Source organism: Mustela putorius, unplaced genomic scaffold, assembly GCF_011764305.1.
Source record: "Mustela putorius furo isolate JIRA1106 unplaced genomic scaffold, ASM1176430v1.1 tig00003834_pilon_pilon_pilon, whole genome shotgun sequence".
Classification (NCBI taxonomy): Eukaryota; Metazoa; Chordata; class Mammalia; order Carnivora; family Mustelidae; genus Mustela; species Mustela putorius.
This window is the reverse complement of record NW_025421987.1, coordinates 122,423,403-122,444,597: the sequence shown is the minus strand read 5'-3', so window position 1 is coordinate 122,444,597 and position 21,195 is coordinate 122,423,403. Positions and strand designations below refer to the sequence as shown.

The following is a 21,195-nucleotide window of genomic DNA, read 5'->3' as shown; positions in this document are numbered from 1 at the left end:
ATTACTAGATTAACAAAAAACTAATAGAATTTATTTGCTTGCTGATTTTCCTTACAAGAAATACTAAGGGAAGTTTTTCTACCTGAAAGTAAGTGATCCAGACAGTAATTTGCATGTAGGCAACAAACAAGTGACAGTAAACATAATTTTAAAAGACAATATAAATGCATATTTAAAGTACTTTATAAAACTATGTATATAATTGAACTATTAGACCTATAACATATAGAAATGTACCATATTTGACATTTTATAATTTTTTTTGTAATGTTTGTAACTTAATGACATTTGTAATATTACAAAGGAGGTGGGTGGTAGCAAAGCTGCACTGGAAACATGAACAACAACAAAAACAAAAATGATGGAGGTGGTAAATTTAAATCCACCGGAACAAAGGAAAAGAACATGAAATATTTTAAAAGTTTAACAAACTTTATAAATATATACCAGTTCTGCTTTCTTTTCATAGCTTCTTTAGTAGATATACAATTATATAAAGTAATGATTATAACAATGTATTTTTAAAACTTGCTTAAGAATAAATAGAAGATATGAAAATACATATAAAAGTAGAGAGATAGAAATAGTAATAAAAACACTAAGCAAAGAAAAGCTTAGTCCCCATTGGCTTCACTGGTGAAATCCATCAAATGTTGAAAGATAAATGAACAATCTTTCGAAAACTCTCAAAAGCGAGACCAAAGTAACACTTCACAATCAAGTCTATGATACCAGTATTACCCTGATACTAAAAACAGACAAAGACATCACAGAAACAGAAAGTTACAGATCAATATCACTTGTGAATACAGATACAAAATTCCTCAACAGAATACTAGCAAACCTAACCCAGCAACATATCAAATGGACCATGCATTATGACTTAAATGGGGTGTTTCCCAAGAATACAAGTTTAACACCCTGAAATCAATTCATAGTAATACATCATGTTAATGGAGTACCAAAAATATGATCATCTTGATAAATGCAGAAAAAGCATTTGACAATATCCAACACGACTTCATAACAAAAATATTCAATAAACTAAAAATAGGAGGGAAATTTCTCAACCTGATAACAGCATCTACAGCAACTTACAACTATCATCATACTGAATAATGAAAGACTTTTGGAAGGAGGGACAAGATGGCAGAGGAGTAAGAGACTTAAATATTATAGGATCCCAGGAGTTCAGCTAGATAGTTATCAAACTATTCTGAACAACTACAAACTCAACAGGAGATTGAAGAGAAAAAGAGCAGCAATACTAGAAACAGAAAAGCGACCACTTTCTGGAAGGTAGAAGGTGGGGAGAAGTGAAACTGAGGAAACATTCGGGAAGATGGTCTGGGGGGAGAGGGGCCAGCTCTTGGTAAGCGGTAGAGCATTGAAGCACAAAATTGGAACTTTTAGAAGTCTGCTCCACTGAGGGACCTTGCTCCACAGACTAAGCAGGGGGTGGAGCCCTTACAGGAACAGTGAGGTCTCAGGACCCTTGGGGCCACAGAAAGACTGGGGGTGTTTGAGTGCAGTAGAACTCCCACAGCAGCCAGCCACAGAGACGCAGCCAAGGAGAGGCTCTCAGCTTGGGGTTACCTTAAACCATGATGTGAAGCACAGTCAGACCACTGTTTTTCGAGCAGAGACCCACAAGTGGCAGATCCGGGGAGACTCACCTTCCTCCTCGAGGAGGAGAAGCGTGGGAGTGCACAGCAGGAATCAGCTGTGTTTGGAGACTCCAAATGGGACCATGTGCCAGAGATAGAAATGCTTGGTCACAGGCCAGGTGAGCTTGGAGTGTGGCCAGAGATGAGGGAGACAGGAGGGATTGACTGCTTTTCTCCAAGGGTGCACTGAGGAGTGGGGCCCTGAGCTCCTGGCTGCTCCAGGCCAGAGATTGGGAGACCGCCATCTTCATTCTCCTCCTCCAAAGCTATATAGAAAGCTCCCATGAGTGAACCCAAGCAGATTACTTAGCCTGGCCCCTGGCAAGGGTGGTGCAATTCCTCCTTGGGCAAAGACATTTGATAATCACTGCAACAGGCCCCTCCCCTGGAGGATCAGCAAGAACATGCATCCAAGACCAAATTTATAGATCAATGAGAACTCCAAAACACAGTACTAGGGGGAATATAGAACATAGAATTCATGGCTTTTCCCTTATGATTCTTTAGTCTTCCAAAATTAAATTTTTTAAATTTTCATTTTCTATTTTTTTGAATTTTTCCTCTTTCTTATTTTAACTATTTTATCTTATCAATCCCTTTAAAAAAATCTTTTAAATTTACATTTTTATGGTCCTATTCTATCCCTTCATTGTATTTAATCTTTTTTTTTTTTTTTTTGGTATAATATAAATTTTTCCTTCCTTAAAATTTTGGGATACAGTTTCTTCTAACAGACCAAAATTTACCCTAAATCTAGCATATGGTTTTGTTCTAGTCTCCAGGCTGATCACATTCTCTTCTTTAAAAAAAAAAATTTTTTTTTCAACCAACTTCTTATCCTATCAATTCCTTTTTTAAAGTCTTTTTAAATTTTCATCTTTACAGTCATATTCTATCCCTTCATTGTCTTTACATATATATATATATATATTTTTTTTTTCTTCCTTTAAAATTTTGGGAGGCACTGTCTTCTAACAGACCAAAATACACCCCAAATCAAGTGTGTGGGTCTTTTCTATTCACCAGTTTAAGCATATATATTTTTTCCCTTTCTTCTTCCACTGGTCTCTTCTGTTTGGTTAGTGTGTTTTTCTGGGGTTGTTGTTACCCTTTTAGCATTTTGTTCTGTCATTCATCTATTTTTTTCTGGCCAAAATGACAAGGTGGAAAAACTCACCTAAAAAAAAAAAAAAGGAAAAAGAGGCATTACTGACTGCTAGGGACCTAATCAATACATCACTAGTAAGATGTCAGAACTAGAGTTCAGAATGATGGTTATAAAAATGTTAACTGGACTTGAAAAAGGTAGAAGATACTAGAGAATCCCTTTCTGGAGAAATAAAAGAACTAAAATCTAACCAAGTTGAAATAAAAAAAGCTATTAATGAGGTGCAGTAAAAAATGGAGGCTCTTACTGCTAGGATAAATGAGGCAGAAGAAAGAATTCGTGTTATAGAAGACCAAATAATGGGGAAAATAGGAGCTGAGCAAAAGAGAGATAAACAACTACTGAATCACAAGGTGAGAATTCGAGAGATAAGTGATACCATAAGATGAAACAGTATTAGAATAATTGGGATCCCAGAAGAATAAGAAAGAGAGAGGGGGCAGAAGGTATATTGGAACTAATTACAGGAGAACTTTCCTAATTTGGGGAAGGAAACAAGCATCAAAATTCAGGAGGCACCGAGAATCCCCCTCAAAATCACTAAAAATAGGTCAACACCCCATCATCAAATACTAAAACTTACAAGTCTCAGTGACAAGGTGAAAGTCCCAAAAGCAGCATGGAACAAGAGATATGTAACCTACAACAGTAGAAATATTAGACTGTCAGCAGACCTATCCACAGAGACCTGGCAGGCCAGGATGCATGATATATTCAGAGCACTAAACAAGAAAAATATGCAGCCAAGAATACTGTATCCAGCGAGGTTGTCATTGAAAGTGGAAGGAGAAATAAAAACTTCTAGGACAACAAAAACTATAAGAATTTGTGAACACCAAACCAGCCTTACAGGAAGTATTGAAAGGGGTCCTCTAAACAAAGAGAGGGCCTTAAAGTAACATAGACCAGAAAAGAACAGTCACTGTCACCCTAAAGGCAATACAATGGCACTAAATTAATATCTTTCAATAGTTACCCTGAATGTAAATGGGCTAAATGCCCCCAATCAAAACACACAAAGTATCAGAATGGATTAAAAAAAAACAACCAAAAATCAAAAAAACCAAGACCCACTGATATGCTGTCTGCAAGAAACTAATTTTAGACTCAAAGACTCCTCCAGATTTAAAGTGAGGGGGTGGAAAACAACTTACCATGCTAACAGACATCAAAAGAAAGCTGGGGTGGCAATCCTTATATCAGATCAATTAGATTTTAAGCCAAAGACTATAATAAGAGATGAGGAAGGACATTCTAGGGTCTGTCCAACAAGAAGATCTAACAATTTTAAATATCTATGTCCCTAATATGGGAGCAGCCAATTATATAAACCAATTAATAACAAAATCAAAGAAACACATTGACAATAATACAATAATAGCAGGGGACTTTAACACCCCCCCTCACTGAAATGGACAGATCATCTAAGCAAAAGATCAATGAGGAAATAAAGCCTTTAAATGGCACGCTGGACTAGATGGACATCACAGATATATTCAGAACATTCCATCCCAAAACAACAGAATACACATTCTTCTCTAGTGCACATGGAACATTCTCCAGAATAGATCACATCGTGGGTCACAAATCAGGTCTCAACTAGTACCAAGAGATTGGGATCATTCCCTGCATATATTCAGACCACAATGAAGTTAGGACTCAATCACAAGAGGAAAGTTGGAAAGAACTCAAATACATGGAGACTAAAGAGCATCCTACTAAAGGATGAATGAGTCAACCAGGTAATTAAAGAAAAATTTTAAAAATTCATGGAAACAAATGAAAATGAAAACACAACTGTTCAAAATCTGTGGGACACAGCAAAGGTGGTCCCTACAGGAAAGTATATAGCTATACAAGCCTTTCTCAAGAAATGAGAAAGGTCTCAAATACACAGCCCAACCGTACACTAAAGGAGCTGGAGAAAGAACAACAAAAAAGCCTAAACCCAGCAGGAGAAGAGAAATCATAAAGATCAGAGCAGAAATCAGTGAAATAGAAACCAACAGTAGAACAGATCAATGAAACTAAAAGCTGGTTCATTGAAAGAATTAATAAGATTGATAACCCCCTATCCAGACTTATCAAAAAGAAAAAACAAAGGACCCAAATTAATAAAATCATGAATGAAAGAGGAGTGATCACAACCAACATGAAAGAAATACAAACAATTATAAGAACATATTATGAGCAACTCTATGCCAGCAAATTTGACAATCTGGAAGAAATGGATGCATTCCTAGAGACATATAAACTACCAAAACTGAGCCAGAAAGAAATAGAAAACCTGAACAGACCTATAACCAGTAAGTAAGGAGATTGGAACCAATCATCAAAAATCTCCCAATAAACAAGAGCCAAGGGCCAGATGGTTTTCCAGGGGAATTCTACCAAACATTTAAAGAAGAATGAATTCCTATTCTCCTGAAATTGTACCAAAAAACAGAAATAGAAGGAAAACTTCTAAAATAATCTTTAAAAATAGACAAACAAAAACTGGAAATCCAAATAAGTCATGGATTTTTGTTAATAATGTATTAATACTGGTTCATCAATTGTTAACAACTGTACCATACTAATATAAACTATTAATAATAGGGGAAACTCTGTGTGAGGTCTATGAGAACTGTCATATTATTTGCAATATATACTATGTCTATACTATTTACAATTTTTCTGTAAATCTAAAACTTTTCCAAATGTAATGTTTATTAATGAAAAAAAGCATCAAAAACCTAAATTTAAGAGCTAAAACTACAAAATTCTTAGAAGAAAATATAAACATAAATCTTCATAATTGGATTAGACAATTTTTTAAAAAGATAAGATACCAAAAGCACAAATAATAAAATTAAAAATAGATAAAGAGAACATTATCAAAATTTCCTCTTACTTCCCAGTTTCCTCCCTCTTACTTCCCATTCCTCTTCCCAGTTTCTCCCAGGGTTACTTCTGCAACAAATCAATTACTTATCAATCATTGTCTCAGGATCTGCTTCTGGAAAACAATCCAAGACAGACCCCAACACCTCCTGCTTCTGTCTCTCCCAACCCATCCAGCCCAATTCCCTTAGTCCAAAAGGATCTTAAATGCTAAAAGGATCACCTTGACCACCAATAGACTGATTCACTGTCTTTAATTTAAAATTTGTAATGATATGGACTACTCTAATTGTAGAAGTAATACATACTTACTGAGAAACAAATGAGACAAATGAAAGTCCTAACTACTGTGTGTTTTGACTCCATGGCTGACTTTCTGAATGCTTTTGACATTCACTCGGACACTTCTGCTCTCACAGAGTTGAAGGCAACCCCTATCCTACCTCCACCGGTATTCCTGGGTGTCTATTGGGTTCTCAGAGAGTAATACAATATGTATAATATTGTTGTATAATATGTAAAGGACTTTCTTGTATCTCCCCTTAAAGTGAGTTCCCTCTGACAAGTGCACTTCTTCCAGAGGTTGGACTAAATTTTATTCTTTGATTCAATCCCTTGAAGTGCCATAATTCAAGGATCATAATTCTGGCATAGTGAGAAAGAGCCATCTGTCTCAAAATCTTTGTTATTTCTCCCAGGAGGCACAGCAGGGCTTTGGGTATCCTATCATGGAGGTTCACAGTTTTTAGATGGGCACAATTTCAAGACTGTGAGTGAGATCTAAATTCAGTTAAGTTTATGTTGATCTGCACTCAAATTGTTTTCTGTCTAGGTGAAAAAAAAACAGCTATGTTTGGAAAACGACTTGAAGAGGAGGCATGTCTTATTAGGAATTACATTGTTAATCTCAAATATGGCTGAATGGAGATAGGCTTTGGAAAATTATAGGATCTACTGCTAGATTTTAAATTATAAAGTGTAGGAAATATTTATGGTTGTGTCTCCCTTCCTGGTACTGTGTTCGACGTACTCAGGACCCAGTAAGTATTAGATATTATTTTCAAATCTTCCCTCCTCTCCAAATTCCATTTGGTTTCAAGTCTTATTGATTCTAACTTGGAAATATCTTGAGTATATCATTTTGTCAATTAAAATATTTTAATCTAAGTCCTTGTCCTGGCAGTGTATTACTGGATAGCCATCCCAACCTGGTGGCGTAAGCAACAATCATTTTATTTTATCTCATTATTCTATGGATCAGGAATTCATGGAAGACTTAGCTGGATGGTTCTTCCACTCCACTCGGTCATTCAGTGGTACTCAGCTGACCTAGTCTGGAGGATACAAGATGGCCTCACTCACATGCCATATAGATTTGTGGCCTCTCCAAGCAATGTAGTGGGACTTCTTCAATGAGGACTTGAGACCAAGGCAGAAGTTGCCAGTCCTCTTAATGACTAGGTTTGGATGAGGTGTCATGTCACTTTGGTCATAATCCATTAGTCAAAGGAGTCAGAGATTTTAGAGGGGAATGGATACTCCTGCCTATCCAGCTATCTTTAACCTGCTAAGTCTTCTTCTCTTGCCTGACATCATACGATAGGCTCTTCTAATCACAATCAATCACACATCTAAGAAATTATCTTTCTCTTAAAGAAAAATATAAAGCCTTAATTATTTTTTCTTCCACATGCAGCATTATTTATTGTTTGGCTGCTGCTGATGTAATTATACTCAGGCTTTGTATCATAACACAGAAAACTTTTTACAATCTGGTGCCTATTGGTATTTCAAATATCATTTTCCACTGCACTTGTCTATAAGAACCTTTTATTCTCAAAGCATACCATGTCCTTTCACGACTCCAGGCCATGCACACAGTTCTTTAATCTGCCTGGAGTGCTCTTCCCTTATCTCTTAACTTCTTGGCTTCCTTAGGCCAATGTGGTCTTTCCAGAACTCTGAATTTCTAGACAATGATGCTCATTTACTATAGCTTTTGTCACATTATATAGCCTTTTATCCATTTATATGTGTCTCTTTTTCTCTGTATCTCTCTCTGACTACACATATTTTGAAGACAAAGAATATTTCTCTTCATCTTTCTATCCCTAGCATTTAAGCATAGTGCCCAGCATAGAAATCACAAGTGGATCTAAAAAATGAATAAATACAAGGAAAAAAACTGGAAGAGCTACAGTAGCAAAAAAGTCAACTGCTCCTAATAACCTGACATTTTCCATTCTTTTCCAGAAGGTGTCAAAGAGCAAGATGTGCTGAAGAACTACATATACTTCCAAAGTCACTAAGTACCTGTCCATAGACAGAGCATCCATATTTTCAGATTGAACATGACATAAGGTATTTTGATTCTTGCTTCCTCCATGTATTTCCATCTACTTATTTACTTTAGAATTTCAGCCTTCTAAAACTAATACCCTACACATTTTGTAAGTGTAGTGAAGGTAAAAGGATGAAGTTAACTTCACAAATGCTCCTGCTTTTATCTATAGGAATCCAGTGGATATTGAATAAATGAGTTATGGACAGAAAACTATCATATACCCCCCCTTACCCTTGACACAAGAGACCTTTTATATTTTAATTATTTATTTCATACATTAACAATTTAATTGCTAGCAAAATTAATAACTCCAGATTATGCTGACAAGCATTGCAATCTCCAAATAAGGGACACATCATTTGGGCAAGTCTACAATGATTTAGATCTCAATGGTGTGCTAGAGAAGAACATATAATTATAGCCTGAAATAGTTGTTGTTTTACTTCCCCAAGTATGACATGTGTTATGTACTTTCCTAAGTGAGTTTACTACTTTTTTTTTTTTAAAGATTTTTATTTATTTGACAGACAGAGATCACAAGTAGACAGAGAGGCAGGCAGAGAGAGAGGGAAGCAGGCTCCCTGCTGAGCAGAGAGCCAGATATGGGACTCGATCCCAGGACCCTGGGACCATGACCTGAGCTGAAGGCAGCGGCTTAACCCACTGAGCCACCCAGGCGCCCGAGTTTACTACTTTTTATCAGTCATTTTTGTCACTACAGTGGAAGAAATAATTGGAAATGAAGAGTGGGTTATAATCAGATGAACACCTATTTCACTTTCTTCAGAATAATTCTGGTTATGTTTGCTAACTTTATGTAATTAATAATAGAACTTCCTCTCATTCTCTGAGGTGCTTTGGCTTAAAAATTATATAGATGTCCCAATGATAATTAACTAGACAAATTATTCCTATTGCATAGTGCCAGCATGGGCAATTGTAGTGGCTTTCAAACTTTTTGACCAAAACTCATAGGGAGAAATAAATTTTTCATCATCACATAGTATACTAATTAACACACACACACACACGCACGCACACACGCATACATGCATGCACACAGGCACACACCCCATAAAGCAAAAGCTTAAGGGAAATAATACTAGGATATTTCCAAATCTAATCTAGTCTCTTAATTTTAAAAACTCCAGTCATGGCACTTGAATTGATTCCCTATCCATGGCTTAAACAACACCAATATCTTAGATGTATCTTGAGGTTGTAGAACATTCCTTCTGATGGTTCTCCTTCACTTGATGGTATTATGCAAGGTGCCAAACTTCTCCAAACAACACTTTCATGGTCTGTAAAGTGAATGTAATAACTATCTCAAGGTAGTAGGAAGAGTTAACTGAGATGATGTGGTCAATGAGCCCGGAATCTAGTAGACAATAAATGTTAGTTTCTTTTTCTTTCTTAAGCTTCTAAACCAACAAGACCTAGCTAAAATTCACAGGTTTTTAGCAGTGAAAAAAACATTTCTCTTAGCCCTTTGACCTCTAAAGTTTGGTCAGAGTTTTTGTTTAACTGCTGATAATAACACTGTTTCTTCTGTGTTCAATAAATAGTCAGTTACTTTTTGAGCTACTTCTGGTCAATCCATTAGAATAGCACCAGCAGCTTCTCAAAAAAAGAAGACACAAAAGAAGAAAAAGAAATTGTGATGAATATTAAATAATACTTTTTATTGAGGGGTAGGTAGACGGCAAAGACATTGATCATCATAATGAATGCAACATAAATGGCTTGCATTTCTGCTTGACAGAAATTGACAGTTTTCACACATAACTCCATTAGCAGAGGGATGTGTTGGAAAATTAACCTTGAGAATAAAACAAGGGACAGAAGCATAATTTTGCAAGGGGTGATGTATTTTTTTTTCTGTTTTAAATGTGAAAGAAGAATAAAAATGAGTATTGGGTCATATATCTGAGATGTACACCGTGAGCAATAACAGAAGACAGAGCCCAAGCAGGAGTACTCTGACGTCCCATAATCCAGAAGACCAAAGCAATGATAAAGGTAAGCATTCTCCTTTCAGGCTGGCAAAATCCAGGCCTGTGCCCAGAGTTCTCTAGTTTTCACTGTGTTAAGGTGGGGCAACCTTTGATGCATAGCTCCTCTGCTCTGTTTGGCACCTGCTGAACCCCAGGACATCACAGTAGTGGTGGAGGCAATCCGGCTCTGATCATTTTATAGTTTGAGTCCCTGAAGTCAGAACCCCTCCATGGAATCATAGTAGGCATCCCAGCACTATGTAAAAAGTCAGTCATCTTGCTCCTTATCTTCACATTGAGTCTTTCAACTTTGTCTTGTTTCATATTGTTTCATTTCAGTGAATTTTTACTCTTCAAGTAGCACTCTTGTAGTAGTTTTGTAGACATGAGTCCCTTTTCTTATTCTGGGTACTCTTGACTCTTCACACAGTGCTCCCTGTGCAGTGTGCTCAATAAATTGTGCTGATAAGTAAGTCACTCACTCAACAAGAATTTGTTCAGTATCTGGTGACCAAAACAAAGATTAAGTTACTAATGACTTTTAAATCACCAAATCCATTGACTATTCCTTATTGCTTATCCTCTTTTCGACACTATAGTGGCCTCCCTTGGCCTGTCTCCACTTCTCAGACCCACTGCCTGGCCCTCCCTGACAAGCTTTCCCTTTTTCCTTTACTATTATTCAGCAATTGTAAGGAGTTGAATCTGTCTCCATTAGTACATGGCTTGTTTGAATTAGAGCCAGGACTAGAACTCAGGTCTATATATAATCAACAATCAAGAAACAGCCATTTCTTGATGTTTCTATTCATGGAGAGGAAACCCAGATGGACCTACTCACAATAGATGCTTCCAAATCAAAGATTCCACTCCCCCAGGACATAGTTAGGACACTGTCTAGCTAGAAGATATTCAGAGAAAATTCACCCCTTTACCTGCCCCAGGGAAATAGGAGAATTCAATGCCTGAGCCGTTTACCCAAGAGAGTAATCCATGCTGGAAATTTTGCTTAAAGTATTCTTTTAAAAGGCCCTTCTGTCTTTATTATGACTCTAAGGCTGCTGAGTCTGCCCAAGCATATGAAGTTGCAAAGAATATTTCTTTTTATTCAGACCTTGTATTCTCTATAAAATGAAAGGACTCTTGGCACATAGTTGGCAATTACTATCTAGGTTTTCTGCATAACGTAGGTTTTTTAACTAAGCTTTAACTCAATAGACATCAGGCTCCAGTGAAAATACATGTGGACTAACACGAGCAGAAATAAACACAATTCTAATCAATTTAGCTGTTGACAAAAGCATGTGGTTTCATTGCTTGGGGCCAAAGTTTTAAGAGAGGGTTCTGATTTCTCGCTGACACACCCTTCATTTATGTGTGCAAATAGGGTAATTAAGTGTCCAATTATCAGATTTGCATTGGCAAATGGGGGTTTGTGTGTGGTAAAATTCTCCATAGTTTGGGACCAGCTGAAACTTAGGTCTTTTATTTTTGAATCAATCCTCCAACAATAACGCAGGCATGATGAAGTTCTCATCTTGCCTCAATCTGAAGCCACGGCTGAAGACTTGCTTTTATTTTGGTGATTCAGTGAAGCGGAGAGCCAAAGTTAGGATACTGAGCTTTTTCTCCCATACTCTCTACTCTGAAAAATAATTAAGCATCTCAAGTGCTTTCAGATTGACTTTTTTTTTTTCCTTGCCAGCTCTATAGAATTGATTACTGAAGGTGAAATACCTGTAAAAATATTCTTTATGAAGATTTAGCCATATGTGAGTAGTAGGTTGAATGACCATTCATAAAGCAACTTTATTCTTTTTTCCCCTAGTTCTTGGGTGAAATCTAAGACAGGTCCCATATCTTTCTCAAAATATAGGTAGGAAGTTTTCTGGACACTTTCAGTCACAGAGCTGGTCTCCTTACAGTAATTAAGATGTTCTTTTTTTGTCCAGTTCTAGTCAAGATGGTAAAATACTCCATTCTGTGTCTCTCAGTGAATGCATTGAAAATTCTGAGGAATTTGGAAAGTTAATCGCAGCAGGCAGTTTGAGGGAGGGAAACCAGAACTCAGACTACCAAGTCAGGAGTGAGGCAAACTTTTCCCACACTGGTATCTTATGTTCTAGATCTGGAGACAGCTAGATACCTGGAACCATGCGCCAGGTACAGACAGCACTCCGAAGAAGCCCTTGAATTTTGGCTTGAAGAAAGACAATGGGGGCTCCTGGTGGTCAGAGAGAGGAGAAAATGCTGTTTTTATTCTTCCTTTACATTCCCTACTCCTCTAGCTCCCAGGGAATCCTGTCCTGTTGGTGGGAGCTCGTTAGACACCAAATGGGAGAGCCCTTGTCTCTGATCATAGAAACTATGATATTTCTCTTTTTTCTCCTCTATCTTCTTGCCATTTTGCCCCGAAGCAGAAAGACTTGGCCTCTTCTTCTTTTAGCCCTATTTTGCAAAGGGCTTGCATGAGTTGGATCACATTTTTTCTGGAATATTCCTCCTCTACGTAGACTACCAGGTAAGCTTTTGACTGTGTATTTCAAATCTAGGAGAAAGCTACGTCCTTAATAAAGCCTTGTTTTTCCAGAAATAGCTTTACCTACTTCTTTTATAAAAGACTTTGGTATGATATCTCATAATTATCTCTGGTTTGGAGGCTGCCATCTTCATCTGTGGATTCATTCCCACCCTCTAGGGCTTGGTTTACTGATTTCTATAAGGGTTTAAATAAATTATCACATTTGTTGTCTTCTAAATGAAATATCTCAAGAAATATTAAAAGATATGCACTAAGCTGAGAATTAAGCATTAGCAGCGCCTAAACAGAAATGAATTTATATGAATATTTTATTATAGATAGGGCTGCCATACAATGTATTGCCCACCTCATCTCTTGTTTGTTTCTTCATGATTTCTTCTCCACCCACAGCTTTAGACATGGACAGGTATGTACAAATCCCCCTGAAAATATACATTTTGACCTCATATTCTAAGCTGGACGATACCAACTAAGAAAGAGAGGATGTGGAAACTACACTGCACATAAAAGTATTGACTTTGTGAAGCTTCCACCTTTCTTTCCATCCTTCTTTGACTCTCACCTTCTTCCAAACACAGTTAAAACAAGAGGATGATTCCCTAGCATCTTGTTCTAACTGCAGGTTTTAATTAGATGGAACGTTGTGGTTAGACATTCTGACTTTAAGAATCTTTTTCATGGATTAAGATCTAAGTTTTGTTAGTCACTATTCATGTAACTGCAGTTCTCTTATACTCAGTTTCTTCATCTATAAATTGAAAGCAATGGTGATGTACTCTCTGAGAGATGTTGTGAGTATTTGATGAAATAATTTGCATAGCAGTGCTTAGCAGAGTGCTTCAAGTAAGTGGTCAATAGACATCAGCTCTCATTACAGTGACCATAGAATTCATTGTCCAATCTGGACACTTTTTTTTTCAATTGGGACACTTTGGAGATTGAGAGTGGACTCTACTAATAATTTGTTGGGATAGAAGGGGGAAAATGAGATTTTTCCCAGTCAAATCAGAATGCCACCTTCTGTTTTGTGAATGACTCTCTACAGTGGTACTCTGACGACCAATTTGCACAGAATGCCACAGAAAGGGAAACTGTTACACACTTTCCACAAACCCTAAATTCTAAGGGAGGTTTATATCGAAGAGACCTGCTTACAAATGATCTCTGAAAAAAGTCCAATTCTTGCCAAAATATGTAAAATATTTCCAGTTTGCCCAATACTGAATTAAGAGATTCTTCTTTCTAGTTTATCAGCAAGTTTGTTGTGTTAAACACTTATTGTCTTGGAGGAAGAATACTTCTAGGGTGGGAGCAAAGGGGAAGATGATGAAGAGCTTAATAAGTGAGTCTGAAACCAAATCTCCAAAGAAAACCACTGCCACCACCATCACCATGAAAAAGAAAACTTGACACTTGCTTGCTGAATCCCTGAGTCAAAGTAATTTCTTTTCTTTTCTTTTTTTTTTTTTTCAAATCCGGAATATTTTACCCAGAGCATACTTTGATAATTATTTCCAACTAAGCCTAAAAGTATGTCTTCTAAAATTATCAAGCAAATTTAAATCAGAGGACCATCTGCCTTAGACCAAGCTAATAATTAAATGTGTTTTATTTGCTAGAGAAATGGATTCTCATGTGGGCACACTTGGTCTTACCAGCGATGAAGCCTAATGAATTAGATGTTGTCAAGGGGCCCACAATAGCATCTCAGGCTTGGCTGAATTTCCTTTTGGGTTAACTGTTGTGACTTCCATTCTTCTGAGGGAAGGAATTGAAATTACTAGGAACCTGAAGCTCTTTACCTATCCAGTTAGGACTCAACAGTCTTAGCATTGAAATAATCTTCCATTACACTGCACAGACCAAATGGCTAAGGGTCCTTGCAGTGGAATGGATGTCATTTTGACTGCCTATGTTTCCATCAGCTCCTGGCTGGCTTTCCCATTTCCCTGCTTCCTCTGCAAACTAAGGTGGGTTTTGGCTCCAGTTCACCTACTCAAGCCATTACACGATTCTTCTTATAATGAAGAATAAAATCATTCTAGGTCCTATGGGCTTTGCAAGGTAATATTGTATAACTTGACTATTTGAGAAATATCATGGCCTAGTTAAATAACATATTCTGTTAACTTACAAGTTAACAGAGCATCTTGCCACTGCCTCTCCTTGCCAACATTGCACCTGAAAATTTTGGTAAGGAATTATAGTTCATGTGAAAACAGTATAAGTACGAGGGTGTGGAGATGGTTATATCCTGCTTTCTCCCCAAACTAACTCATGCTCACATTTTAAGTAAATTTTATTCCATTTTACTTTTAAATAATGAAGTTCTTATAATCTTCTCTTTCTGGGGTTGTGATGTACTCTGTTGAATATATTCTGAATGTAGGATGTATCTTAGAGATAGTTATGTCTAAGAAAGTTTATTCTTGACATCAGCTTTTATTTTTCCTTGCTTTGAGTTCCCATTAATCAAGATTTCTTATGCACACAAATTTCCAGTAAAGCATACTTCATGGTTATATAGATTCAAATGTTCCTCATGCAAAACCATATGTCCCAGTTGCATAAAAATTTGATATATCTATATCTATATCATCTATATCTACTTTCTTTATCCATTCATCAGTTAATGGACATTTGGGTGGTTTCCATAACTTGCCTATTGTAGATAATGCTGCTGTAAACGTTGGGGTGCATGTATCCCTTTGAATTAATATTTTTGTATTCCTTGGGTAAATATTTAGTGGTGCAGTATTTAGATCATAGGCTAGTTCTGCCATTCTGGAAAACAGTATGGAGATTTCTCAAAAACCAAAAAAAAAAAAGGAAAAAAAAGAAAAAAAAGAATGAAAATGTAGACCCTTAAGAGTAGGTGGGGCAGTGAGGGGGGGGAGGGGCAGATGATGCTGATACTGGTCCACAGAACACATTTTGAGTAACAAAAGTTGTGATCTGTAATGTGTGCATGTGCACGTGAGTATGTATGTACACACACATGTCCCTAATATGGTCATTATTCTTTCTAAAGACCAAACTTGTCTTCTCTTTGAGTATGCCTGGTGCACTCAGCTGGAAGAGATTTTCCCTCTTGTTTGTGAAGGATTTCTAATGAACTGCGTGCACGAGGACCCTCCCCTGCTGACTCATGCACACTGAACCCTGCTTAAGCTGTCAAGACAGTTCTCTGTGCTGTTAGCTCAGGTTTCTGCTCAGATGTGCTTGTGCTGTTAGCTCCGGAGGGGCTTCACTGATAATGGCATCTGAGGGCATTCAATTAGCACATTTCAGGTTTCTCTGGTCACGGACACCTCATCATTTCTTTACTTAGGGATCTTTTCCTTTTTCCAAATCATTAGGCATCTCTTCCATGTTACTTTTCACTTTCCAGCCTGCAGTGGGTAAGGATTCTATTTTAATACCATCTCACAACACATCTCTGTGTTAGGGTAATTTAGGGAGGAACCAGGTGCTACCTTATTTTTTAAAGCAAAGTTTCATTTTTCTGAATCCCACTAAGACATTGATCCTGCCTCCTGTCTTTACTCGAATCCGTTGAAACCTCAGCATTAATAAATAGGTGTGATGCAGGCTGTGTCTGGAGATGGAAACTGAGTCTGGGAAGACAGGGAGGAGAAAAGAACGGGGACAAAGACAGAAGGCTCCTCAGGTTCACACCTGCAAAGTAGAAAGTAAAAACCACTGCCTTGGGGGTGAGATCATGAGTTCCTCCTTCCGTCCAAATCCCAGTATCTCAGGAAGGGAAAACTCAAGTAGGGCAAAGGTGAGATCTGCTGATTCTTTCTCTAATGTAAGTTGGGAGGGAGGATTCTCTGGTTCAGGGCTTTTCAAACTTTAACATGCATGGGAATTCTCTGGAGATCTTACTAAAAATGCGGACTTTCATTAGTTAAGTCAGGGTGGGGTCAGAATTTATGCATCTCTAACAAGCTCCCTGGTGATGCTTATGTTGCTGATCAGGGAACCACACTGTGAGATGCAAGGTTCTACCGGCATATATCGAGGGCCATGGTTCTCAACCTTAGTTTCTCATTAGAAGCATCTAGAAAGCTTAAAAAAAAAAATCCCAATGCTCAGGCCTCGCCAGAGACCTATTATTAAATCAGAAACTGTGAGATCCAGACCTCAATAATTTTGAAAGCTTCTCGAGTGATTCTAGAGTGCAGTCGCTGGGGATATAGGGGAAGGGGAGGAAACGGAATCATTTCTCCAAGTGTGGTCCCAGGCCCAGGAGCATCAGCATCACCCAGGAAATTGTTAGAAATGCAAATTCTTAGACCCTCCGGTAGGCCCACTTTATTGGAAAGTAGAGCTGGGGCCTAGCAATCTGTTCTGTTAAGTTTTTCAGATGATCCTAGCACACACTAAGATTTGAGAACCATTGAGAACCATTATATATTTAGCCTCTCAGACTAGTTTGATTGTGGGAACAAATACATTCTAAATGTTAACATGGCTTCAGGCAGTGTCTGTTGAGAACCCGCTTACCCGCTATTGAGCGCTTACTATTTACTATATAAAATGCCAAGCAACTGACTCACTGCATCTCACTTACTAGCTTAACATCCTGGACAGGTGAATATTAATGTCAACATAACACAAATGAAGAAACAGAAGATTACTGAGGTTAGGCAATTTGCCAAAAGTCACAGAGCAGGGTAATTAGTATTTTTATACCAGCTCCTTCTGATTCCACGTGTTGTCTCCTAACCTAGGCTAGGCTTCAGGCCAAATGAACAGAAGTGTAATTCACTCATTTTGTAACGATTGGGAGCATGTAAGACATGTTAGGTATCAAGCTACAGCTATCTAGATGTTGTCCTTGTCTTCACGAGCTCATGAGCTACTGGGTTTCAGAGAAGAAAACTGGCCATTAACACACAGACAGATGCATTCCCTAATAGATTAAGTAGCTTGTGCTATGGGTAAAAGTACCTTCTTTGGAATTGGAAAGTGGGATGGTGGGGTGTTTCAGAAAGAATTTCAGAGACAAAAAGAAAGTGTGGCACCCCTGCATGTTTGAGATAGTATTTCGATTTAGAACAAATCAAATTATTTTTAAATTCCTTTTGTAACTGCTTCAGTTTGATTAAAAGTATCTACTGGATTTTTATTCAAAAGCTAGTCCTGTTCTATCAAGTAATGAATTTCCTGTGATATTGATACCTGATCAAGTTATTCTCCATTTTCACGCATAGCTTTCACTGAACTAGAATGAATATTGTAATAGTTTTTTTAAATTTATTTTTTATAAACATATATTTTTATCCCCAGGGGTACAGGTTTATACACTTCACAGCACTCACCATAGCACATACCCTCCCCAATGTCCATACCCCCATCCCCCTTCTCCCTCCAGCAACCCTCTGTTTTGTGAGATTAAGAGTCACTTATGGTTTGTCTCCCTCCCAATCCCATCTTGTTTCATTTATTCTTCTCCTACCCCCCCTAACCCCCATGTTGCATCTCCACTTCCTCATATCAGGGAGATCATATGATAGTTGTCTTTCTCTGCTTGACTTATTTCGCTAAGCATGATACGCTCTAGTTCCATCCATGTTTTCGCAAATGGCAAGATTTCATTTCTTTTGATGGCTGCATAGTATTCCATTGTGTATATATACCACATCTTCTTGATCCATTCATCTGTTGATGGACATCTAGGTTCTTTCCATAGTTTGGCTATTGTGGACATTGCTGCTATAAACATTCTGGTGCATGTGCCTCTTTGGATCACTACGTTTGTATCTTTAGGGTAAATACCCAGTAGTGTAATTGCTGGGTCATAGGGTAGTTCTATTTTCAACATTTTGAGGAACCTCCATGCTGTTTTCCAGAGTGGTTGCACCAGCTTGCATTCCCACCAACAGTGTAGGAGGGTTCCCCTTTCTCCGCATCCTCGCCAGCATCTGTCATTTTCTGACTTGTTAATTTTAGCCATTCTGACTGGTGTGAGGTAATATCTCATTGTGGTTTTGATTTGTATTTCCCTGATGCCGAGTGATATGGAGCACTTTTTCACGTGTGTGTTGGCCATGTGGATGTCCTCTTTGCAGAAATGTCTGTTCATGTCCTCTGCCCATTTCTTGATTGGATTATTTGTTTGGGTGTTGAGTTTGCTAAGTTCTTTATAGATTTTGGACACTAGCCCTTTATCTGATATGTCATTAGCAAATATCTTCTCCCATTCTGTCAGTTGTCTTTTGGTTTTGTTAACTGTTTCCTTTGCTGTGCAAAAGCTTTTGATCTTGATAAAATCCCAAAAGTTCATTTTTGCCCTTTCTTCCCTTGCCTTTGGCGATGTTCCCATGAAGATGTTGCTGCGGCTGAGGTTGAAGAGGTTGCTGCCTGTGTTCTCCTCAAGGATTTTGATGGATTCCCTTCTCACACTGAGGTCCTTCATCCATTTTAAGTCTATTTTCGTGTGTGGTGTAAGGATGTAATGGTTTTTTTTTTTAAATTAAATTTTATTTTTTTCAGTGTTCCAAGATATAGTAGCTTTTGTTTGGGTGTTTGTTTTTCAGAGTCAATGAAACAATTTTTAGGAAAATGACAGTTCTGCGAAATGCCAGGATTTAACTGTTAATGTCATTTGGAATTAAATAATCCACTGCTAGGATCCTTTGGTCTTGTTGAAGCAATGACAAATCAATGATGCTCCATGACTGGAACTGGTTGGGTGAAGAAATGCTTTTCTTTGGAATAAGAATAATACAGAAAAATGTCTGAATTATTTAACATCATGGCAGGACCGGTGGGGGTAGAAATGTAATCACCATGTTTTTCATTAGTGTTAGGAATTAAGGTAATCACTCCCTTAGGTTAAGAAAAGAAAACAACAGCAACAACAACAAAACTTAGGAGAAAAAACCCAAAACACCATCTTGTGCCACTCCAGCTCCTTCTCACTGAAGTGTGGTACATAGGTGAAGTTGGGGTTTTGACTGCTGCCCCGGCTCCCACCTCTTTCTTTTCCTTTTTCCCTCCTATCTTTTCCACCTTGGAGGTTTCTTTCCAAATACAGTATTACCCATTTGTGTGAGTTATCAATAACTGATCTTGAACATTTGTATTTGTGTTTTGTGAGTAGAACCTAAACTTTGGGACCATGCAGACCGGCATTCAGTTCACAGATTTCCACACCTACCAACAGAGGTTAGTCATTTAAACTCTCTATGCCAGGGCCTCCTTGTCTAGAAAATAAGGGCAGTAATGTCTTCCTGGCAGGGTTGAAAAGGTAGCAGAGGCAATAATTTGAAACTATTAAATCAAGGAATGATTATCACCTCTTTAAATCATGCTCTTTTGTAATCTTGGATTTTCAAGGATGTATTGGGAGGCATATCACCTCAGAAGAGAAAACGAGTAATGCCTATAAAATAAGTAAACAAGTAAAACAGGTAAATAATTTATTATCTTCTAATCTTAAAGCTGAATTATTTTTTTTAAGATTTTATTTATTTATTTGACAGAGAGAGGTCACAAGTAGGCAGAGATGCAGGCAGAGAGAGAGAGAAGAAGCAGGCTCCCCGATGAGCAGAAAGCCCAATGCAGGGCTCCATCCCAGGACCCTGAGATCATGATCTGAGCCGAAGAGTTGGAATTCTTTTCCTTTTAACCTTTTCTGATTGGCGAATTTCAGTTAGTAATATGCATTTAAGTTTCCTCTATGTGTTTCTTGGCTTGACAGCTCATTTCTTTTTATTGCTGAGTAATATTTTATTATCAGAGTGTACCACATTTTATTTATCCATTCATCTCTTGAAGGACATCATGGTTGCTTTCAGGTTTTGGCAATTATAAGCTACAAACATCAGTGTGCAGGTTTTTATATACCAACGGACATAAGTGTTCAAATCATTTAGGTAAATACCAAGGAGTGCTATTGCTGGATTGTATGGTAAGTGTGTGCTTGGTATAATGAGAAACTACCAGACTGTCTTCCAAGGTAGCTGTATCATTTTGTGTCCCCACCAGCAGTGGGAATGTACTGTGCCACGTCCTTGTCAGCATTTGGTAGTGTCAGTGTTTTGGATTTTTGCCATTCTAATAAGTGTTTAACAGTATCTCATTGTTTTAATTTGCATTTCCCTCACAGCATATGATAATGAGCATCTTTTCCTGGGCTTATTTTCCGTCTGTATATCTTCATTCTATGAGTTTTAACACATGTACAAAACTAGTTCCATTATCCCAAATGAAGTGGTCCTCAGTCAGTGAGTGACAGGAATTGGTATATAAATGCTGCAGCTTCCTTAACCCTTGATTGAACAAGTCTGAATGTGTTCTCTGACCAGTACCCAGAGTTTTCCCATGGGACTAAGGTCCAGTTGCCCACAGCGGTGACTGATGTAGAATGTTGTTTCTCACTGCCTTCCCTTCCCTCTCGCATTTCCCAGTCCTCTTTTGGTGTTCTCTGCCTCTCCCAAATGAACTAGATCCATTTCAATCTTTGCCTCCTTTTGAGGAATCTAAATTAGGACAGTCAGAGTGTAAGAAGAACTCAGCATAGACAGTAAGGGAGTCTGTCTAGGCAGGAAGAGAAAGGGGTAAGCCCCACTTCTGGGCCCAGG

General features: G+C 37.8%; 1 long non-coding RNA gene across 4 annotated transcripts in view; it reads left to right on the top strand.

Moving 5' to 3' along the window:
• Window positions 1-21,195, top strand: part of LOC106005985 — a 39,125-nt gene that overhangs the window by 6,017 nt on the left and 11,913 nt on the right. For 2 of the 4 annotated variants that reach the window (XR_006609261.1, XR_006609263.1), the window contains exons 2-4: window positions 7,972-8,079; window positions 9,962-10,084; window positions 12,480-12,580. This is a non-coding gene — a long non-coding RNA (uncharacterized LOC106005985). The remainder of the gene's footprint in view (window positions 1-7,971; window positions 8,080-9,961; window positions 10,085-12,479; window positions 12,581-21,195) is intronic. The other 2 variants (XR_006609262.1, XR_001179770.2) reach the window with 2 other exon arrangements.